Source organism: Phyllobates terribilis, unplaced genomic scaffold (genome assembly GCF_046119375.1).
Source record: "Phyllobates terribilis strain yellow unplaced genomic scaffold, ASM4611937v1 Scaffold_5__5_contigs__length_657084704, whole genome shotgun sequence".
NCBI lineage: Eukaryota > Metazoa > Chordata > Amphibia > Anura > Dendrobatidae > Phyllobates > Phyllobates terribilis.
In genome coordinates, this window is record NW_027362765.1 from 390,785,915 (window position 1) to 390,807,953 (window position 22,039).

Below are 22,039 nucleotides of genomic sequence, written 5' to 3' on the forward strand. Positions count from 1 at the left end.
TTGGCAGTCCCTCTTGTCTTGAGGAAGACAGAGTTGGACTATTTTTTCAAAGTGAATGGTGAGTTCACGAGGCTGGAGAAGTGGCTCATAAGTGGAGAAAGAATCAGGTTTCGATTTCTCACAAAGTTTCTCTTATTGGACTGTACTATTGATTAAAGCTTGTGGAAAGTACAGTTCCCATTTTGCAAACTTTACTTGCATGATAATTCGATGTAGAGGAATTGAATTTTTAGTTTAACTCTTTAAGACTGCCTCTTTTCTATATAATGATGACTTTTTCAGTTTGAATAAGCTTTACCTGCAGTCCTATGTAAAGTCATATATAACGCATTGTGGAAAGAAGTGCAAGAATTTCAACAATTCGCATATTATAATTCCATTTATTGTTATACATTAAGACCCAGGAAGTCAATATGGTTATGACTTAATATCTTATAGTGAAATATGTATGGGGCATTACATTTCAATGTGCATTTCTACTTTTTATTAACTTTTTTATGGCTTAATTATCTATATGCGGTAGGTTCCTTTGCTCCCCCTAGTGGTGGCTGAAGGCAGTCAAAATGTCATTGTGATCTCTGTATTTGAGAAATACATCTCAAAATGCTAAAATAATATAGGGAGAATTTAGGCACCAAAGAAATTTGGATTAATAAACATTAGAAAAAAATTAAACAATGTTTATAGATGATTGTTGTGTTTATATTTCTCATTGCATTATTGGTCATGGGGGTAAGCAACAATCCTATATGTGTTCACAACTACTCATTAAAGAGGCTGTCTTAGTCCGACCGCCCCAATACAGAGCTGAAGAAAGTTGCCGTGGACCACTCATTTTTCTTACAGCGGCCACTATTGGAAAAATGTAGTATTGCATGTGACCATTCAAATAATTGGTTGTGCATATAGTAGATAGTAGGAATATTGTTCCACTACTTTCTATGATGTCCACATACCCTCATATATGACCTATTAGTGGATACAAATACCTTTGTTATGGTCTGGCTCAGCAACAAATCCCGATCCCTAGAGGGGATTGGATTTACCGTATATACTGAGCGGAGTTTGCAAACAACGACAGCAAAGATTGCAAAGATAAAGGGGGAATTGATCAGTACTGGCGTTTTGTTCACCAGTCCTGATCCAGAGTTTACTGTAGTAAGATGCCCTAAATTCATCAATAGGCGCCAGCACTTAATGAATTTTCTGCTTGTGAGCCCTCGATAGAAAGCGTTCTCCAGTCCATGACATTTCTACTATAATTTATGGAAAATTATAGCAGATCTGTTGGTCCGGGCAAGGCAACCACTGTTCAAGGAAGCTCTACCCAGTTTCCAAAATTTGTCCAAAACATAAAAATGCCCAAAGTCTTGACTTTTTTGTTTTCAGTTAGCTAAGAACCATTTATTGTGATGGGACACTATGGGGGGCATTATAATCTGGGGGTGCACTGTGGGGTCATCACATTGTGTATATGGTCACTATAGTGAGTATTATACTTTGTGGGGACACTATACTGTGTGGGGAGGCACTGTGGAGCATCATAATGTATGGGGGGTGGCACTGTGGTGGGAACCATTTATTGTGATGGGACACTATGGGGGGCATTATACTTTGGGGTGCACTGTGGGGTCATCACACTGTGTATAAGGTCACTATGGGGCATATTATACTATGTGGGGGCACTATGCTGTGTGGGGAGGCACTGTGGACCATCATAATGTATGGGGGGTGGCACTGTGGTGGTAACCATTTATTGTGATGGGACACTATGGGGGGCATTATATTCTGGGGGTGCACTGTGGGGTCATCACACTGTGTATAAGGTCACTATGGGGCGTATTATACTATGTGGGGGCACTATGCTGTGTGGGGAGGCACTGTGGACCATCATAATGTATGGGGGGTGGCACTGTGGTGGGAACCATTTATTGTGATGGGACACTATGGGGGACATTATACTCTGGGGTGCACTGTGGGGTCATCACACTGTGTATAAGGTCACTATGAGGAGTATTATGCTATGTGGGGGCACTATACTGTGTGGGGAGGCATTGTGGGGCATCATACTGTGTTTCTGTAGGAGGCATTTTTGGTGCATCCTACTGTATGGGTGCCATGAAAGGGATAGTGGGTGCGAACACTGAAGAGCTAAAGTAGAGGCAATATTTTTGTTTGGGGGCAAAAAAAATGACCAGGTGAGGTTAGGTATTTGGCTTAAAAGTCAAGATGTACCTAACCCCTAAGAACGGCACAAAACTAGTCACATCTGCCTCAATGACCGGCGCGAGGTCAGGTGATTCAAATACCGTGCCCCCCACTCTGATGGGAGAGGGAGGTTATCCCCCTGCGGACCGTCCTCCCCTCAATAGTGACTATTTCTCTGCCACAACTGATTGACCATGATGAAAGGCGGACGCATCTATGCCCTGTAAATATTTGATCACATTGCTGATGTGTAGTGACCTTTCCCCGGCACATTGCCCATCAGGGGTCTTTCAGGAGCAGGAGCAGAAGACTTTTTGTTAATGTCACACCCGAGAGGAAGCTGAGGATCACTTAGTCACAAAGACCTTGAACTTCCGACGTTTCTTTAAGCCATTACATTTGAGAAACTACCTTCAAAGGGAATATATTCCTCCAAAGTGACAGTGTAAATGTATTTTTCTCACCTCTGTTTGACTTCAGACTAATCACTTCTCTGAATGCCGGCACTAAATGCTACATGTAGAGTAACACCTTCTAGGAAATGTGTTATAAAGCCTTCACACATCGCACCTAATGCAGCCCCGCTGCCCACAGAGCACAAGACATGTCCCGGGACTATAAATACGTTTCAACTTCAATTGGCACAATCCATTTTCCCTTTTTATTACTGTCGGTCTCTCCAGGTAAGTTTCTGCAAAGTTTAAAGTGAATTTCCATCACCGAACACAATTATTTTTAAATCTGTGTCAGCTATTCTGATTCATTGTATGATATATCTATAGAAACTTAAGAAGTCATGAAAAGTATATAGTAAGCTCCAGAGCACCCCCTAGTGGTGGCTACTGCAGGGAGTCAACATTTTATCATTTAACTTGATTTGTGACCTTGTTTTTTTATATATATCACAGAATTTTGCATCTGAACTTTGATTTTTTTTTGCATAGTAGAGTAGACATTTTTAATCCAGATTGCTGTGTCCCATAATCAAGGGAAGACGCATTATCCTGGATTAGTAAAAACTAGTGTTACTCAATTGTCCCGACACAAACACCAGGCCTGTGTCCTCTTTTCCTATAGCCACCTTCCTTTGCAGAAGACCACACCAGTTTTTTCAGCCTTTTAGGGTCAACTTTGATAGAAGCCAGATGCTTAAGTATTAAGTAGCTTTGCTTCAGTTGCTTCAAGTTTGTCAAACATTTACTGCTACACCACTTGGTCCAGCTCCAGCCAGGAAGGAGTTTGTCATCTTCCCTTTTCTCTTGACTTCCAAGCTACAACCAGAAATATTTCCAATCTCAGTCCAGTTTACTTTGGAATTGTCCACATCAATCTCTCAGTAAGGGCAGAGACAGACTGCCGTATAACTCGTGCGATGATTACCTCACACTGAACGGACTGGCCGGCACCTCTCATGAGCTGAGCGTGACAGCATGATGTATTTCTATGCAGCTGTCAAGCTCAGGTCAGGAGAGGTGCCGGCCAGTTCGAGGTTTACCATGCAATACTCGCACGAGAAATACGGCAGTCTGTCTCTGCCCTTAGTTGCCAAATTCTCACAAATGTTCACACCTGGCCTCTGCAATCAAGGTTGTACATCACTTCAAGCACATCTCCAGTTTGCCTGTATTGCATTCTTGCGATTAATCATTGGTTTGTTCGAAGATACCAGACAATATTTAATTCACTTTTACATCGCTGCCTTTGGCCATTGCCCTGCTGCAGGGTACAAGACTGCATTTATTTCTCTTGTTACATTGCCGCTATTGGTCATTGCACTGCTGGAAGATACCATACTGCATTTAATTTTCTGTTACATTGCTGCTATCAACCTTTACCCTGCTGGAAAATACCAGATTGCATTTACTTCTCAGTTTCTCCAGTGTTTAACCATTGCCTTGCTTGATGTTACCAGACTGTATTACTGTGTTTAACCCCTTACCTGCTGGAAGATTCCAGTTTCCTCTACTGCAGCTTTTTCTATGTTATTGCTGCTGCTTCGGTGTCCACAATACTGCCTCTGCTATATCTGTGCTACCTGCTCAGCTTCTTTTTCTGTTGTCATTGATCCATGTGTCGCCCATCAAACTCACTCTACTGCACCATTGTCTTTGGTCTGTGTTGCTCACCCACACCTACGGTTTTGAGAATCCACCTCATCGGGTGAGCCTTTACAACAGGAAAGGTTGCATAGGAGTGCTCATATGAGAGATTATCACCTAAACACATGAGGAAGCCAGTGCACGAAAACATTGACCGCCATAACATCATGCAAAGCATGTGTACCCCACAGCAGGTGAGCAGTAGTGTCATCAGTGCTCAGTAGCATAAAGGTTAAGTTTTGACAACCACTACTGTATCAAGAACATGCAACGGTTGCCTTTCATTGTGTCCCCTATATTGTTCACCAGGCACAGATGTTGTATATTTTGTAGTTGTTGTGCCATCTGAGATTTTGCTGCCCAGTCCCATAAGCTGCATGAGGTGCAATACCAGGCACAGCCACTATATAACATATGGCGCTATGCTTGAATCAAGGTGATGCTATGGAGCGCTGCAGTCCTTTCAGTCAGGTGATCGGTGGCGGCAGTTGGACCCCGCTTATCGGACCAATTTTAATCACTCTTTCAAAGGATAGATCATTAGTATAAAATTTGGAATAGATCGAAATATGTGAAATTAAACAGTTGATGAAGGAGTGAAGTGAATTAGGACGGGTTCACACTACATCTTTGTCCCTGTTCATAACTCCACCTAGGGCTTTTGTTTTAATTCCCAAAAAATGAGATTCAGATACACTTTTGATGAAAAAGAAGTCAAGGATAATGCAGAGTAAGGGGCTGAAACTTTCAACCTTAATTTCCATATTCAATAAAAAAAAACCTCTCCACAGAGAAACATTGTACTTCAGAGAACACTTGTACTGACGCGTTTCAGGTGCTAGATGCATCATTAGCATCAATGGAGCCATTGACTTCAGTCGGGCAAATGCTGTCTGAAATATGAAACTTTGGACTCCACTTGACCTCCTTTTTGGTGGTATCCCTCAACTATTACGATGATGTGTCCAGCTAAAAAAGATAAACACCACTGGAAAAAAAGATCTTAAGGAGTCAAAAGTTTCATATTTCGAACTCCATTTGACTTTTCAGGATTTGTCTGAATCCAATATTTTGGGGATTGAAGCTCCGAACCAGAACACAGACATGAAGCGAACCTGACCGAGCTGAACATCATAGTCTTCTGATGACAATGGAGGGAAAACTGAGTAATGGAAACGCGTGAGCACTGCCATAAGCCGAGGCTATGTGAAGTTTCCTGGCTGCCACGCAGTCGGAGCTCCAACCTCCAGTCATTGTTATTACCTTTGCGTCTCGGAGTTAACACATTGCGGTATTAAATTTGCATTATTAGTCATCTGAGATTAGTCACCGTGGAGGTCTGCAGTCCTCGACTCCCAGCGTGTTCTTTATTCCTGTTCATAAACAATCGGCTTTGTATTATCACCATTATGATTCATTTTACGAGCAGAGAAGTAGACATTGTTTTGACCTGCTTTCCATTTGGATAACTTTTGATTCTGTAGGTTACATGTAATAAGATCACATGTAATGGCGCTTGGGAGGGCGGCACGGCATAGAGAAGATTTATTAATATTGGCACATCCTACGATGGTGCTGCAGTCTGTTCAGTGTAGGGTTTCTCAAAATTAGTACTGGAGGACATGTTAACTTATTGATCAGTCATGTCTTTCCACGTTCATTTACAACTCCATGTGCTTATTCCCCTTGCACCCGAGCTATGTTATTAGCACTGTCCCATCTGCAAAGATATAGAAGAAAAGTGCATGTTGCGATTTTTTTGTAAATTGAATTACATTGACTGTTGGGCTGTCCATTTTTTATAGCAATTTTAGCATTACAAGTCATGTGCTTCAGCAGAGAAGGCGTGGAAAGAAGGACATTGCTGATGTCAGTGGCAAAGGATTGGATAGGGGAACATTGCTGATGCCAGTGGCAAAGGATTGGAAAGGGGAACATTGCTGATGCCAGTGGCAAATGATTGGAAAGGGGAACATTGCTGATGCCAGTGGCAAAGGATTGGATAGGGGAACATTGCTGCTGCCAGTGGCAAAGGATTGGAAAGGGGAACATTGCTGATGCCAGTGGCAAATGATTGGAAAGGGGAACATTGCTGATGCCAGTGGCAAAGGATTTGAAAGCGGAACATTGCTAATGCCAGTGGCAAAGGATTGGAAAGGGGAACATTGCTGATGCCAGTGGCAAAGGATTAGAAAGGGGAACATTATTGTTGCTAATGGGGGAGGCGTGGGAAAGGTGCACAATGCTGCCATCAGTGGGGAAGAATGGGATGGGGTAAGAATTGCTAACACCTTTGTGAGAGGTATTCTGCTACCAGAGGGAAAAACATAGGATGAAGGACAATTCTGCTACCAGTTGTGCTTTTTCGGTGCTTCTGGGCAGTTATTTTGAGCACCACTGTGCAATTTGTTTTCTGCTGGGAGGTATGTTGTGCTGCATTGCAGTATCTGCCATTTGAATGGAGTTATTTTGTGCAACACTTTGGTGTTTGCCGCTGTTGGGGAGGTATGTTTTGCTGCACTGTGAAGTTTGCTGCTCCTTGGGGGCGTTATGTTTGTTGCATGGTGGTTTTTGGTAGTTGCTTCCTAGGAGTGATATGAGCGCTGCATGGTAGTATTTGCCAACATCACCATGGATAGGTTGGTGAGCCGTGTGGAGGAAAAGCTTGAGAAGCTCTGCATTAATGGGACCAGAATTTTGCACCAACTATATTTTTATTAGATATAAGTTCAATTGCTACAATATAAAAGTTACACTTTTTGGGGCGCATTTTACAATTTTAATATGACATGGGCAAATAAGCTATGGCGTATGGTTTGTAATCCAAGAAGTTCTTGGACTCTTTTATAGCTCCAAATCCTCTGCATAGAAATATATTTAAAGGGGTTCTCCTCTTTATAGAAAAAAATGTACTAACATGTCGTAACATGCTATGGTGTGTCAGTCATAGTATTGTGACTTGTGCTATCCCCACCCTCTTCTGGACCCATGCAGCCTTCATTTATTTTGTCCCACTCTGGACGAGTACGTAATGGGTTCATAACATGTGCAGATACAGAAGATTTTGCATCCTGCATATTTATTGAATATTTCAGCTTAGCCAACTCAAATATATTGATGTTGCTATGCCAGACACAGTCCATGGACAAGGGTGGTGCTGTTTCTAAAAGAAAAAAAATCAGACTCTTCATTTTAATCATAGAAAATTCCTTTAACAAGAGAAAAATACCCCTTTAAAGCTTGTGAAAAACATATGAACAGACTTCTTTGAAGGAAACGTATATACAGGAACTATGTATACAGTAGATTACACAGGATCCACCATTCACAATAGGTGATGTCACAGCTCACCTTCTCCTCCTCCTGTATAATGACTGATAACATCTCTATATACAATAGATAACACAGGATCCACCATTCACAATAGGTGATGTCACAGCTCACCTCCTCCTCCTGTACAATGACTAATAACACCTCTATATACAGTAGATAATGCAGGATCCACTATTCATAATAGGGGATGTCACAGCTCACCTCCTCCACCTTTACCCAGATTAGAGCGTGCCTAGAAAGATCTCCTTCAGAAGGAAATGAGTGTGAAACAGCTTTTTACTCTTCGTGTCTATGCTGAAAAAGAACAGGAAGTGTGAGTCTTGTTTTAGTGAGTCTTGATAGCGTGAACAGGACGTGTGAGTCTTGGTAGTGTGAACAGGATGTGTGAGTCTTGATAGTGTGAACAGGACATGTGAGTCTTGTTAGTGTGCACTGGATGTGTGAGTCTTGATAGTGTGAACAGGATGTGTGAGTCTTGGTAGTGTGAATAGGACATGTGAGTCTTGGTAGTGTGAACAGGATGTTATAGTCTTGGTAGTGTGAACAGGATGTGTGAGTCTTGATAGTGTGCACAGCATGTGTGAGTCTTGGTAGTGTGAACAGGATATGTGAGTCTTGATAGTGTGCACAGGATGTGTGAGTCTTGGTAGTGTGAACAGGATGTGTGAGTCTTGATAGTGTGCACAGGATGTGTGAGTCTTGATAGTGTGCACAGGATGTGTGAGTTGATAGTGTGCTCAGGATGTGTAAGTCTTGGTAGGGTGAACAGGATGTGTGAGTCTTGATAGTGTGAACAAGACGTGTGAGTCTCGGTAGTCTGCACAGGATGTGTGAGTCTTGATAGTGTGAACAGGATGTGTGAGTCTTAGTAGTGTGTACAGGATGTGTGAGTCTTGATAGTGTGAACAGGATGTGTGAGTCTTGATAGTGTGAACAGGATGTGTGAGTCTTGGTAGTGTGAACAGGATGTGTGAGTCTTGGTAGTGTGAACAGGATGTGTGACTCTTGATAGTGTGAACAGGATGTGTGAGTCTTGGTAGTGTGCACAAGATGTGTGAGTCTTGATAGTGTGAACAGGATGTGTGAGTCTTGGAAGTGTGAACAGGACATGTGAGTCTTGGTAGTGTGAACAGGATATTATATTCTTGGTAGTGTGAACAGGATGTGTGAGTCTTGATAGTGTGAACAGGATGTGTGAGTCTTGATAGTGTGAACAGGACATGTGAGTCTTGTTAGTGTGCACAGGATGTGTGAGTCTTGATAGTGTGAACAGGATGTGTGAGTCTTGGTAGTGTGAACAGGACGTGTGAGTCTTGATAGTGTGAACAGGATGTTATAGTCTTGGTAGTGTGAACAGGATGTGTGAGTCTTGATAGTGTGCACAGGATGTGTGAGTCTTGGTAGTGTGAACAGGATGTGTGAGTCTTGATAGTGTGCACAGGATGTGTGAGTCTTGATAGTGTGCACAGGATGTGAGAGTTGATAGTGTGCTCAGGATGTGTAAGTCTTGGTAGGGTGAACAGGATGTGTGAGTCTTGATAGTGTGAACAGGACGTGTGAGTCTTGGTAGTCTGCACAGGATGTGTGAGTCTTGATAGTGTGAACAGGATGTGTGAGTCTTGGTAGTGTGCACAGGATATGTGAGTTGATAGTGTGAACAGGATGTGTGAGTCTTGGTAGTGTGAACAGGATGTGTGAGTCTTGGTAGTGTGCACAAGATGTATGAGTCTTGATAGTGTGAACAGGATGTGTGAGTCTTGAAAGTGTGAACAGGATGTGTGAGTCTTGGTAGTGTGAACAGGATGTGTGAGTTTTGATAGTGTGCACAGGATGTGTGAGTCTTGGTAGTGTGCACAGGATGTGTGAGTCTTGATAGTGTGCACAGGATGTGTGAGTCTTGATAGTGTGCACAGGATGTGTGAGTCTTGGTAGTGTGAACAGGATGTGTGAGTCTTGATAGTGTGCACAGGATGTGTGAGTCTTGGTAGTGTGAACAGGACGTGTGAATCTTGGTAGTCTGCACAAGATGTGTGAGTCTTGATAGTGTGAACAGGATGTGTGAGTCTTGATAGTGTGCACAAGATGTGTGAGTTTTGGTAGTGTGAACAGGACGTGTGAGTCTTGGTAGTGTGCACAGAATGTGTGAGTTGATAGTGTGCACAGGATGTGTGAGTCTTGGTAGTGTGCACAGGATGTGTGAGTCTTGGTAGTGTGCACAGGATGTGTGAGTCTTGATAGTGTGAACAGGAAGTGTGAGTCTTCGTAGTGTGAACAGGATGTGTGAGTCTTGATAGTGTGAACAGGACGTGTGAGTCTTGGTAGTCTGCACAAGATGTGTGAGTCTTGATAGTGTGAACAGGATGTGTGAGTCTTGATAGTGTGCACAAGATGTGTGAGTCTTGGTAGTGTGAACAGGACGTGTGAGTCTTGGTAGTGTGCACAGAATGTGTGAGTTGATGGTGTGCACAGGATGTGTGAGTCTTGGTAGTGTGCACAGAATGTGTGAGTTGATGGTGTGCACAGGATGTGTGAGTCTTGGTAGTGTGCACAGAATGTGTGAGTTGATAGTGTGCACAGGATGTGTGAGTCTTGGTAGTGTGAACATGACCGGGTACGGCCAGTACGGCTTTCTTACCGTATTTAACTGGTTCCACCTTCTCCAACGCTACACCTTACCCCCACGAATAATAACACTTCAATACAGGATTCTTTGGATAAATTTGGCCACAGCGGCCATTTTATTAACAAACAAACATTAACATATTAACAATAATAATAATACCAGATAAATTAAGAGGGGAGGGTTCTTGGAGCTAATAGATCTGGCTTTTATAACACGAAAGAAATCCAACCGCCATCTTACCCTCAGCCGTGCACCACCAGCTCGAGGGCACCAGACTTCCACAATAGGTGAAAGATTAATCACCTAAGAGCTCCCAGAGTAAAAACCCCGTCTAGAGCCCTGACCAAAAATTGCCAGACCACCCCCCATGTAACTTCAAATTACCCGGAATTCTCCCAAATTCCTTGTATCAACAAATCCGTACCAAGTCCAAGAACCCCACCCTCCGCCAACCACGCACAGCCCTGATACCTCAGGCTCGTGAGTGCCCCAACCCCAACAATGCCCTTTTGATCCCATCCTGTATTGCCAAAGCCCAGAGATCAATTCCGATGGCATTCAAATGAACACCATCCGCCATCCAAAAGTTACCCGTTTCGGACTCTAAATCTAAATGTCTAATACTTAGACTGTGTGCCCACGATGCGTTTTTGGTGCATATTTGCAGTGCGTAAACGCTCCAGAAACGCATTGCATACCTTATCCCATGACTTCCTATGACATTCTGCAAGTTCTGTGCACATGGTCCGTATTTTTTCTGCGCAGATTTTCCTTGCAGAAAAAATACGGACATGACCAATTCTTGTGCGTTTCTGCGTGCGTATTTGCCTATACAATGCATTGGAAAAACGCATGGCAAATACGCGTCAAGTACGTGTCAAAAACGCATGTAAAAAACACATGCGTTTTTCTGCCAAGGAGATGCAGAAATGCTCAGGAAAATTTCTGCTTCATTTCTACATCGTGGGCACTAAGCCTGACACCTCCATTCCTGGATACAAAGGCCCTACGGCCCTATTCAACTTCACCCTCGCTCTACTGATCCCTTTTAAAGATCTCGCCGCCCTCCACTTCTGTCTAGGCACAATGTCTGACCACACCGTTAGCAACCCTGGAAAAGTTGTCCATAACCTCAAAAGATCGAACCGAATGTCGCAAATTAACTCCCTAATAGGCCTTGTTCCCAAATCGTTCCCACCTATATGAACCACCAAGACATCAGGTGCTGTATCAAACCGGGCAGCCTTGTGGAATTCGGACAAAAACCGACTCCCCACCATCCCTCTAAAACCCAGCCAGCCGACAACAATCTGCTCCCTACCAAAACCCAGTTGCCTACCGTCCGGCCTTACATCGGCCCGCAGTGCCCCACAGTGCACGAACGAATGTCCGAAAATCCAGGCTAACAATGGACCCGCACCTAAAATGATTAACGAAAAAACATATTAACCAACTTGACAAACTACTTTTGCCATTGCCTTATCATAATTAATACCTCACATACGTAAGAAAGCGGTCAGAATTCCACCTGCCGATGCGCTTTATCACCTCAGCACCCAGACCGCACCTATCTTCATCTGACCCTGCGCCAATCCTAAACGAATGTGAGCCATATAATTCGGGGCTAAGCCCCAACTTGAGAATCCCTTTTTTAAGTACTGCAGTAAACTGAAAACGGGACAAAAACGTTCCGTCTTCATGGCATAGAAGCGGGCCAACTCTACCCGACCATACTTGCCAATATTCTTCCAAACATCTCCTTGGGCACATCATTGCCCCGTTCACCTTGCCCAACACCACACGCCTGCCTTTTCCCGCTTGATCCGTGTTAGAGTGTCTTAACCAAAAATCAATGCCCCCAACCCAATATCCCACATCCTCGGCCCGAAGTCCCCCTGCCCTGATTTTACTTGGAGCCACCAACTCCCCAACACGCATTGCGCCTAAGAAAGCTAACGAAAAAGCCAGCCTAAACAATGCCAACTCAAAACTAGAACTACAAATCGTCCTTAATATTGCACCCAAAACCTCTAACGTAGTAAACGACACAGGTCTCTGTTTGTCCGGCATGTGTCTGCCCCTCCTGAAACCCTTTAAAGCTTGCCTGACTAAAAAAGATTTTGTAGCGTCCCCTACTCCCTGCAATTTAAAACCGAATTCCAGCCCAGCCATGAACTTACTAACCCTTGACCCGGACCACCCAATCTCTGCCGCCTTACCAATCAGAAACAAAACCGCCAAACTTTTGTCCTCGTCAGTTACAACTGGCCCCCATTCAGCCACCCAAGATTGCCATACTCGCCATGATGCCTCGTAAGCTGACCAGGTATTACTCGCTATAGATTCCCGAATTAGCCTTCCTGCTCCTCAGTAATCAGTCGCCACAAGTGCGAAGGGCATTCGTCTCCCACGTCCTCCGCCTCTGGTGCCAGAGCCCGGAAACGGTCCCACTGAAAACGAGACAATGCATCCGCTATAGAATTCTGAACATCCGGAACATGTACAGCCGAAATCCAAGCATTCAATTCAAGACACCTGAGCACGAGTTACCTGAGCAGCTTAATGACCGGAGGGGATGAGGCCGACAAACTGTTAATCACCGGCACCACTGCCATATTGTCACAATGAAAGCGTATTCTCCTATTCAAGAAAAATGACCCCCAAATAGAAACCGCCACCACCATAGGGAACAACTGCAACAAGACCAAGTTTTTTGTGTAACCCAACTGTTTCCACGATGTTGGCCACGCTCCAACACTCCACCTCCCCTTACAGTTAGCTCCGAAACCTGCACCGCCGACTGCATCCATATAGATTGCGCAAACAAAACTGTCAACGAAATCCCGCTGAATTAACGACCTCCCATTGTAATTCTCCAAAAAATGTTTCCACACTTCCAAGTCATCTCTGTGGTCCCTATTCAACCAAATGAAATGATGCGGTGCCCTCACACCTGCAGTCGCCCTGGACAACCTGCGACAAAAAATCCTGCCCATAGCCATAATTCTGCACGTGAAATTCAACCTCCCCAACAGGGATTGCAACTCCTTCAACGTTACCTTACGCAAGCTCCCCACCTTGTCCACCTCCTGCCTTAGCATGAGCAATTTATCCTCTGGTAAACGACATTCCATCTTCTCTGAATCAATCAGAATACCTAAGAAACTCAGCACAGTACAAGGCCCTTCTGTTTTCTGTTCAGCCAGCGGAACGCCAAAACGCTTAGCCACCCAAAACATAGATGCTAACAAGTTTCCACAAACTAACGATTCTGGAGGACGTATAAACAAAAAATTATCCAAATAATGAATGACCGACTGTACACCTGCAACGTCCTGTACCGCCCATTCCAAGAAAGTGCTAAAAGTTTCAAACAACGAACAAGAATTTGCACAACCCATGGGCAAACATCTATCTAGGTAGTACTCCTCGCACCAAAAACACCCTAACAACGGAATGCTATCAGGGTGCACCCGAAGCAATCTGAACGCCGACTCAATGTCGGTCTTATCCAACAACGACCCAGGCCCATACCTGCGCACCCATTTTACTGCCGCATCAAATGATGTATACTCCACCGAACATAGTTCCTGATCAATACCATCATTCACCAAAAGCCCTTTTGGATATGACAAGTGCAGGATCAGGCAAAATTTATTAAGTTCCTTCTTTGGCACAACTCCCTAAGGAGAAATAATCACACCCTCACCCGGAAAACGTCGAAAAGGACCAGCCATACGGCCCAACTCCACCTCTTTAGACAACTTTGCACTGACCACATCCGGATGCAACTGGGCCGACCTCAAATTTTTAAGTGAAAAAGGAACTTTATGTGCGGGTGGAGGAATCCTAAAACCTTCTAAAAAACCGTAACTAATAACATCCGCTTTTTCCCAATCTGGATTTCTACTTAGAAAGAGGGCCATCCCGGGAAGTTTCACTGGAGTCTCCCCCTTGACCGGGACCCACTGAAGGCTTCCCTTTTCCTTTCTTAAAACATTTAGAGGCCCCCTGGGAACTCCTGTTACAATGGGAACACACGTGTTTGAACTTACAACTGTTCCCGTACTTGTATTGACCATCATTAAACAGCCAACACGTTCCCGATTTTTCTTTTCCACCCTGCGCCCCCGTGTTACCACAACCCTATGTCCTTCTGATCCCACTTAATTTCTGGCCTCTCCACCTTCCTCTGCCTGAACTGCTCGTCGTAACGCAACCGTGTCTGCCTCCCGTATGTACAGTGGGCCTCCCCTATAGAATCCAAATAACAAAATAAACCGGAGCAATTTTCCTGAAACTTCTCCCCGATAACGCTAGCCAATATTGCAAATGCTTGTAACCAATTTACAAACGTCTGGGGAATCAAACGCCACCTCCACTTTTCTTCCTCCTTCTTGCTATCGTCTTTCTTTCCCTTATCTAAATTGAACTTTTCCAAGGGGAGGAGGGAGAAGATTTCGACATACTCGTCCCGCCAAATTTTTTCCCTTACCTCTTTTTTTAAATGTGCCCCCAAAGGCCCCTCAAAACACACGTACACCCAAGGCCGGCGTCAGCACCCGGCACACCCGGGCAAATGCCGGGGCCCTGAGCAGGCAGAGGGGCCCACTGGCGGTCGCGCACCCCGCTGGGCTATGGGCGGAGGAGAGCGGTGTCAGCGCCCGCCCTTCTCCGCCGCTTGCTCAGGGCCCCGGCAGCCGGATACTTACCTCTCCCCGTGCCTCCGCAGATCAGCTGTCTTCCTGCTCAGCGCTCCCTGTGACGTCTCAGGTCAGAGGGCGCGGTGACGTCTTTACACCGCGTCCTCCCCTGAGCCGTCACAGGGAGCGCTGAGCGGGAAGACACCGACAACGCTGGAGTTCGGACCCGAGCAGCGGGCAGCAGGTAGCAGGTGAGGAGAAGGGAGGTGAGTATTTGATTTTTTTTTTTAATGTATGGAGGCATGGGGCAGTATAAAGAGAAGGGGGGGGGGCATCCTGCATGGGGCATTATAAAGAGAGGGGGGGGGGCATCCAGCATGGGGCATTATAAAGAGAGGGGGGGACATCCAGCATGGGGCATTATAAAGAGGGGGGGACATCCAGCATGGGGCATTATAAAGAGAGGGGGGGACATCCAGCATGGGGCATTATAAAGAGGGGGGGACATCCAGCATGGGGCATTATAAAGAGAGGGGGGGACATCCAGCATGGGGCATTATAAAGAGGGGGGGACATCCTGCATGGGGCATTATAAAGAGAGGGGGGGACATCCTGCATGGGGCATTATAAAGAGGGGGGGTGACATCCTGCATGGGGCATTATAAGGTGGGTAACAGCCTGCATGGAGCATTTAAAGGGGGGGGGCTGTATGGGGCATTATGTGGGGGGTAACAGCCTGCATGGAGCATTATAAGGGGGGACAGCCTGTATGGGGCATTATGTGGGGGGTAACAGCCTGCATGCAGCATTATATGGGGGCCAGTATCCTGTATGGAGCATTATAAGGGGACCGGTATCCTGTATGGAGCGTTATATGGGGGCCGGTATCCTGTATGGAGTTTTATAAGGGGACCAGTATCCTGTATGGAGCGTTATATGGGGGCCAGTATCCTGTATGGAGCTTTATAAGGGGACCAGTATCCTGTATGGAGCGTTATATGGGGGCCAGTATTCCGTATGGAGCCTTATATGGGGGCCAGTATTCCGTATGGGGCCTTATATGGGGGCCAGTATTCCGTATGGAGCCTTATATGGGGGCCAGTATTCCGTATGGAGCCTTATATGGGGGTCAGTATTCCGCATGGAGCCTTATATGGGGGCCAGTATTCCGTATGGAGCCTTATATGGGGGCCAGTATTCCTTATGGGGCCTTATATGGGGGCCAGTATTCCTTATGGGGCCTTATATGGGGGCCAGTATTCCGTATGGGGCCTTATATGGGGGCCAGTATTCCGTATGAAGCGTTATATGGGAGCCAGTATTCCGTATGGAGCCTTATATGGGGGCCAGTATTCCGTATGGAGCCTTATATGGGGGCCAGTATTCCGTATGGGGCCTTATATGGGGGCCAGTATTCCGTATGGAGCCTTATATGGGGGCCAGTATTCCGTATGGGGCCTTATATGGGGGCCAGTATTCCGTATGGGGCCTTATATGGGGGCTAGTATTCCGTATGGAGCCTTATATGGGGGCCAGTATTCCGTATGGAGCCTTATATGGGGGCCAGTATTCCGTATGGAGCCTTATATGGGGGCCAGTATTCCGTATGGAGCCTTATATGGGGGCCAGTATTCCGTATGGAGCCTTATATGGGGGCCAGTATTCCGTATGGAGCCTTATATGGGGGCCAGTATTCCGTATGGAGCCTTATATGGGGGTCAGTATTCCGCATGGAGCCTTATATGGGGGCCAGTATTCCGTATGGGGCCTTATATGGGGGCCAGTATTCCGTATGGGGCCTTATATGGGGGCCAGTATTCCGTATGGAGCCTTATATGGGGGCCAGTATTCCGTATGGAGCCTTATATGGGGGTCAGTATTCCGCATGGAGCCTTATATGGGGACCAGTATTCCGTATGGGGCCTTATATGGGGGCCAGTATTCCGTATGGGGCCTTATATGGGGGCCAGTATTCCGTATGGAGCCTTATATGGGGGCCAGTATTCCGTATGGAGCCTTATATGGGGGCCAGTATTCCGTATGGGGCCTTATATGGGGGCCAGTATTCCGTATGGGGCCTTATATGGGGGCCAGTATTCCGTATGGGGCCTTATATGGGGGCCAGTATTCCGTATGGAGCCTTATATGGGGGCCAGTATTCCGTATGGAGCCTTATATGGGGGCCAGTATTCCGTATGGGGCCTTATATGGGGGCCAGTATTCCGTATGGGGCCTTATATGGGGGCCAGTATTCCGTATGGGGCCTTATATGGGGGCCAGTATTCCGTATGGAGCCTTATATGGGGGCCAGTATTCCGTATGGGGCCTTATATGGGGGCCAGTATTCCGTATGGGGCCTTATATGGGGGCCAGTATTCCGTATGGAGCCTTATATGGGGGCCAGTATTCCGTATGGAGCCTTATATGGGGGCCAGTATTCCGTATGGAGCCTTATATGGGGGCCAGTATTCCGTATGGAGCCTTATATGGGGGCCAGTATTCCGTATGGAGCCTTATATGGGGGCCAGTATTCCGTATGGAGCCTTATATGGGGGCCAGTATTCCGTATGGAGCCTTATATGGGGGTCAGTATTCCGCATGGAGCCTTATATGGGGGCCAGTATTCCGTATGGGGCCTTATATGGGGGCCAGTATTCCGTATGGGGCCTTATATGGGGGCCAGTATTCCGTATGGAGCCTTATATGGGGGCCAGTATTCCGTATGGAGCCTTATATGGGGGTCAGTATTCCGCATGGAGCCTTATATGGGGGCCAGTATTCCGTATGGGGCCTTATATGGGGGCCAGTATTCCGTATGGAGCCTTATATGGGGGCCAGTATTCCGTATGGAGCCTTATATGGGGGCCAGTATTCCGTATGGAGCCTTATATGGGGGCCAGTATTCCGTATGGAGCCTTATATGGGGGCCAGTATTCCGTATGGAGCCTTATATGGGGGCCAGTATTCCGTATGGAGCCTTATATGGGGGCCAGTATTCCGTATGGAGCCTTATATGGGGGTCAGTATTCCGCATGGAGCCTTATATGGGGGCCAGTATTCCGTATGGGGCCTTATATGGGGGCCAGTATTCCGTATGGGGCCTTATATGGGGGCCAGTATTCCGTATGGAGCCTTATATGGGGGCCAGTATTCCGTATGGAGCCTTATATGGGGGTCAGTATTCCGCATGGAGCCTTATATGGGGGCCAGTATTCCGTATGGGGCCTTATATGGGGGCCAGTATTCCGTATGGGGCCTTATATGGGGGCCAGTATTCCGTATGGAGCCTTATATGGGGGCCAGTATTCCGTATGGAGCCTTATATGGGGGCCAGTATTCCGTATGGGGCCTTATATGGGGGCCAGTATTCCGTATGGAGCCTTATATGGGGGCCAGTATTCCGTATGGAGCCTTATATGGGGGCCAGTATTCCGTATGGAGCCTTATATGGGGGCCAGTATTCAGTATGGAGCCTTATATGGGGGCCAGTATTCAGTATGGAGCCTTATATGGGGGCCAGTATTCCGTATGGAGCCTTATATGGGGGCCAGTATTCCGTATGGGGCCTTATATGGGGGCCAGTATTCCATATGGAGCCTTATATGGGGGCCAGTATTCCGTATGGAGCCTTATATGGGGGCCAGTATTCAGTATGGAGCCTTATATGGGGGCCAGTATTCCGTATGGAGCCTTATATGGGGGCCAGTATGCCGTATGGAGCCTTATATGGGGGCCAGTATTCCGTATGGAGCCTTATATGGGGGCCAGTATTCCGTATGGAGCCTTATATGGGGGCCAGTATTCCGTATGGAGCCTTATATGGGGGTCAGTATTCCGCATGGAGCCTTATATGGGGGCCAGTATTCCGTATGGAGCCTTATATGGGGGCCAGTATTCCTTATGGGGCCTTATATGGGGGCCAGTATTCCTTATGGGGCCTTATATGGGGGCCAGTATTCCGTATGGGGCCTTATATGGGGGCCAGTATTCCGTATGAAGCGTTATATGGGAGCCAGTATTCCGTATGGAGCCTTATATGGGGGCCAGTATTCCGTATGGAGCCTTATATGGGGGCCAGTATTCTGTGTGGAGGGATTCGCCGGTTTCTGAGCTATTGTAGAATTTACAATAGATATCACTCATGTAATGTAAGAAGTGAAATCTTTGCATTGTACTATATATATATTTCTCCGCCGTATCTCTGCATCATGAATCGTGGTATGTGTTAAAGGGGCCCACTGAGACTCTTTCGCCCGGGGCCCAGAAAAACCTGGAGCCGACCCTGCGTACACCTCACCCCTTGCCTTATCATCAAGCTTTACCGTATTTCCTTTTTCTTTGTCGGTCTGCACCGATACCAAAATCCCAGATGACACTTCCTCGCTAGCAACCATTGACTTGACCCCTTCAGGCCCAGCCCGCTGCGCCGCCGCCTGCCCAGGCAACCAAGCTCTCACGGGCAAGACGCCTGTCTCGCCTGCTGTCCCACCTTCTAACCTCAACAAGACTTGCGACATAGTGCATAAAATATCACTAAGCCCTGGTACCTGTACCCCACTCGGCACACCCACATTCCTCGCATCGTTCCTCACTAATTGACTACTCGCTACCCCTTGCGATACAGCCCCTGCAGGCAACAAACCAGACATATAATCATACTCACGTAGCTGCGCAGGTGCTGTGTCCCCGCCAGCCGACAATCCTGAGTCCTGCCGATCCCGTGAGTTGTCGGTTCCTTGTTCGAAATCCAATCCTTCCGATTGGCGGCCATGCTTCAGGCCCGCGCCCCCGGCCTCCTCGTCACCGGGGGGGACTTGAGCGCCTGCCGCAGCAGCTGGTGCTCCCACGCCTGGAGTTCGCCTCCCACTTGTCTTCGCTCCGCTTCGTAGGCCTGTGACGCCAACCGCCCCCAGACCCGGACCGACCGGCAAGGCCCGTGCTGGATGGGATGTGCCTGCCAGGCAGCTCCACTCTGCCGCCCGCCGCGGACTGAAGAGCTGGGCTTGACAGTGCTGCTTCTCCCTGCTGCTGCCTATCCTCCGATCGCTGCCGTATGTTGAGTCTCCCGCTCCGTCTGGCAGGAACCCCGACAGGAGCATCGCCAGGGATACCTGCCGTTCCGGATGTCCGTCCGGCCAGCTCCACTGCTGCGCGCCTCATTGCCAATGTTCCGCCGTGTGCAGGCAGATCCGCCTGATGCAGGGATGTCCCTGGTAGGAGCTGCCCTGACTTCTGGTCCGGCAGCGCTGCTGACGCCGGCCGCACTTTTTGTGCGGCCCGCACTTCCTGTGCAGCCTGTGCTTCAGCACCAGTCCCCGCTCCCCGCCGTCCAGGGCCGGCAGGTCAGCTGTGCAGATTCCTGCCGGTGCGAGCACGGCAGCGTGGCACCGCAGGGTCCCGTGAGGGTCTCCGCAGCCGTCGCCTGCTGCCCGCAAATACATCGGGCGACAGCCACTCCGGAGGCCGCGATCTTCTGGATCTCCCGCTGGGACCCGGTGCCTCTTCCTCCGCATGTGCTGCCCCCAGCAAGGATGACAGCTGGGACGCCAGCTAGCCTGGATCTCTATAACGAGCCGAGTTCTGCCAACAATGCTTCCATGGACTCCATAGAGGTAGGGATTTCCTCTTCTCTGTCCAAGTCCTACAGAAGACCAGCCCTTCCCACACTATTCCCCATATCCACCCCTCAATCCTTATGGTGCCCGCCCCTATACTTCCATACCCAATCCTAAACCCCTGCATCTTCCAAACTCAAATCCTCCTGGCCAATACCAGTCATTGGGGGCTTCCTTCTAGCTACGCCCGACTCCAGCCCCCTCCTGGATGTGTGTGTGCACAGGATGTGTGATTCTTGATAATGTGAACAGGACGTGTGAGTCTTGGTAGTGTGAACAGGATGTGTGAGTCTTGATAGTGTGCAAAGGATGTGTGAGTCTTGATAGTGTGAACAGGATGTGTGAGTCTTGATAATGTGAACATGACGTGTGAGTCTTGATAATGTGAACAGGACGTGTGAGTCTTGGTAGTGTGAACAGGATGTGTGAGTTGATAGTGTGCACAGGATGTGTGAGTTGATAGTGTGCACAGGATGTGTGAGTCTTGATAGTGTGAACAGGACGTGTGAGTCTTGGTAGTGTGAACAGGATGTGTGAGTCTTGGTCATGTGCACAGGATGTGTGAGTCTTGATAGTGTGAACAGGACGTGTGAGTCTTGGTAGTGTGAACAGGATGTGTGAGTCTTGGTAGTGTGAACAGAATGTGTGAGTCTTGGTCATGTGCACAGGATGTGTGAGTCTTGATAGTGTGAACAGGACATGTGAGTCTTGGTAGTGTGAACAGGATGTGTGAGTCTTGGCAGTGTGAACAGAATGTGTGAGTCTTGGTCATGTGCACAGGATCTGTGAGTCTTGATAGCGTGAACAGGACATGTGAGTCTTGGTCGTGTGAACAGGATGTGTGAATCTTGATAGTGTGAACAGGATGTGTGAGTCTTGGTAGTGTGCACAGGATGTGTGAGTCTTGATAGTGTGAACAGGACGTGTGAGTCTTGGTAGTGTGAACAGGATGTGTGAATCTTGGTAGTGTGAACAGGATGTGTGAGTCTTGGTCATGTGCACAGGATGTGTGAGTCTTGATAGTGTGAACAGGATGTGTGAGTCTTGGTAGTGTGAACAGGATGTGTGAGTCTTGGTCATGTGCACAGGATGTGTGAGTCTTGGTAGTGTGAACAGGATGTGTGAGTCTTGGTAGGGTGAACAGGATGTGTGAGTCTTGGTAGTGTGCACAGGATGTGTGAGTCTTGATAGTGTGAACAGGACGTGTGAGTCTTGGTAGTGTGAACAGGACGTGTGAGTCTTGGTAGTGTGCACAGGATGTGTGAGTCTTGATAGTGTGAACAGGACATGTGAGTCTTGGTCGTGTGAACAGGACGTGTGAGTCTTGGTCGTGTGAACAGGATGTGTGAGTCTTGGTAGTGTGCACAGGATGTGTGAGTTGTGAGTCTTGTTAGTGTGAACAGGACGTGTGAGTCTTGGTAGTGTGAACAGGATGTGTGAATCTTGGTCATGTGCACAGGATGTGTGAGTCTTGATAGTGTGAACAGGATGTGTGAGTCTTGGTCCTGTGAACAGGAC

At 47.2% G+C, this 22,039-nt stretch overlaps 1 protein-coding gene across 2 annotated transcripts in view; it reads left to right on the top strand.

Annotated features, from left to right (window-relative positions):
• ZMAT4 (zinc finger matrin-type 4) overlaps positions 1 to 22,039 on the top strand; it is a 575,021-nt gene that overhangs the window by 73,357 nt on the left and 479,625 nt on the right. The window lies entirely within an intron of this gene.